Source organism: Lygodium microphyllum, chromosome 8 (genome assembly GCF_053477565.2).
Source record: "Lygodium microphyllum isolate KBCC chromosome 8, Lygodium_microphyllum_v1.1.10, whole genome shotgun sequence".
Taxonomy (NCBI): Eukaryota; Viridiplantae; Streptophyta; class Polypodiopsida; order Schizaeales; family Lygodiaceae; genus Lygodium; species Lygodium microphyllum.
In genome coordinates this window covers 80,470,057-80,472,000 of record NC_141142.1, presented here as the reverse complement: position 1 = coordinate 80,472,000, position 1,944 = coordinate 80,470,057, and the positions used below count along the sequence as shown (strand labels likewise).

Genomic DNA, 1,944 nt, shown 5'->3' with positions numbered 1-1,944 from the left:
CGACGCATATAGAGACGCAAATAGCGACGCCGGTCTGGGGAAAAAATTTCGAAAACCCGAGCGTAACATTCGTCAAGAGAACATTTGCGAGAAAGAATGAAAGAGAGAGCGAGAGAGCTTAAAGCTTTGCGAGGGAGAGAGAGAGAGAGAGGGAGCTCATCACCATGCCGCCGCCGCTATATATGAAGAAGAAAGAGAAGTGTGCAATAGAGAAGGGAGGGAAGGTGCAAAGAGAAGGTACAAAGGGTTTCATCTTCAAGCCTTTGAGGTAGGTACATTGCCTCTTCTTGCTTTATTTTTGTGTTATCTTGTTTTCTTTTTTTGTTTTTCTTTACAAAGAGATACATGGAAAGAGAGGGAGGGAGGAAAGAAGGGAGAAGAATGAAGGGAGAGAAAGAGAGAAAAAGGTAGAGAAATGAAATAAAGAGAAAGAGGAAGAGAGAAATGAGAGATGAAGGGAGGGATAGAGGATGAGTGAGAGAAACAATGAGAGAGAGGGGGGGAAAAAACAAAGAGAGAAGAAGTGAGAGAGATCAACATGCGCAAGGGAGATTGAGAGAGAGAGAGAGAGGTCGCTGCCACCACCAATCCACCACAAAAAGAGAGGGGATAACTGCAAAGAAGAAGGAGGGAACCCGTGAAGGAGAAGAAGAAGAAGGAGAGTAGCGCGAAGGGATTCTTCTTCAAGCTTTGAGGTAAGTGCATTATCTATTATCTCTTTGTTTTTATCTTTTCTTTACTTCTCTCTTTCTTTTTGTTGATGAAGAGTGTATAGAGAGAAAAAGTGAGAGAGATCAACGTGCGCAAGGGAGATTGAGAGAGAGAGAGAGAGGTCACTGCCACCGCCAATCCACCACAAAAATAGAGGGGACAACTGCAAAGAAGAATGAGGGAACCCGTGAAGGAGAAGAAGAAGAAGGAGAGAAGCGCGAAAGGATTCTTCTTCAAGCTTTGAGGTAAATGTATTATATCTTCTCTCTTTGTTTTTCTCTTTTATTTACTTCTCTTTTTATTTTTGTTGATGAATAGATGTATAGAGAGAAGAAGGGAGACAAATCAACACAAGGGAGATTGAGAGAGAGGGAGAGAGAGAGAGAAGCTGCCATTGCCACTACCATTGCCAGCACATCCACTAAAAGAGAGGGGACAACTACAAAGGAGAAGCCAACCTCTGTCTCTTCTCCATCTTGCCCTCCTCGAGCTTGCATGGCAGGCACCAAGCAAGCATGTCCCCGTTTCTCGGCCATGGAGAGGCCTCATGCCAAAGCCCGCCACCTGGAGTACAAGGTGGAGCCTCCTCTAGTGCAGCAACAAGTACTCCCCATAGAGCACAATGACCACTAGAGAAGAAGAGGAGATGGAAACCAAGCAGGCACAAGTGTGAGACAGCCCACCAGTAGGAAGGTAGACTGCTACAGCTATGACGATAGAAAGAAGAGCCTACATGATGTACTACGTGTACCTTCTATTACCAAGAAGCTATTGTCGATTGGATAGATGGCAGAACGAAATTTGCAAGAATCTAGTGTCGGTTGGATAGATGATTTCAACTGATACACATGGCTGTACATTCGGAAGTACAAGGATGAGGTACTCGATGTCTTTAAGCAAATGGGTTTATAAAGAGAAATGCAAGTCAGATGGTTCGTTGGAAATGTATAAAGCCCGGCTCGTTACAAACGGATATGCACATCAATACAGCCTAGATTATGAGGAGACTTTCAGCTCGGTTGCTAAGATGGAAATGGTGAGAATAGTCATTGCATTAGTGGCTTCTAAGGGCTGAAAATTATGAAAAGTGGATGTCAAAAATGCATTCATGAATGGTGACTTGCTTGAAAAGGTATATATGGAGTAGCATGAGAGTTATGTATACAACCTGAGGTGTATATGGATACTAACTAGCAACCCCGTCTATCATGCTAGATCCAAACACATAGAGAT

At 43.6% G+C, this 1,944-nt stretch overlaps 1 long non-coding RNA gene across 1 annotated transcript; it reads left to right on the top strand.

Annotated features, from left to right (window-relative positions):
* Positions 1-611: 611 nt before the first annotated feature.
* Positions 612-1,152, top strand: LOC148032497 (uncharacterized). The gene is made up of 3 exons (XR_015691759.1): positions 612-695; positions 866-956; positions 1,030-1,152. It is a non-coding gene; the product is annotated as an uncharacterized LOC148032497 (long non-coding RNA).
* The last annotated feature ends 792 nt before the right edge of the window (positions 1,153-1,944 follow it).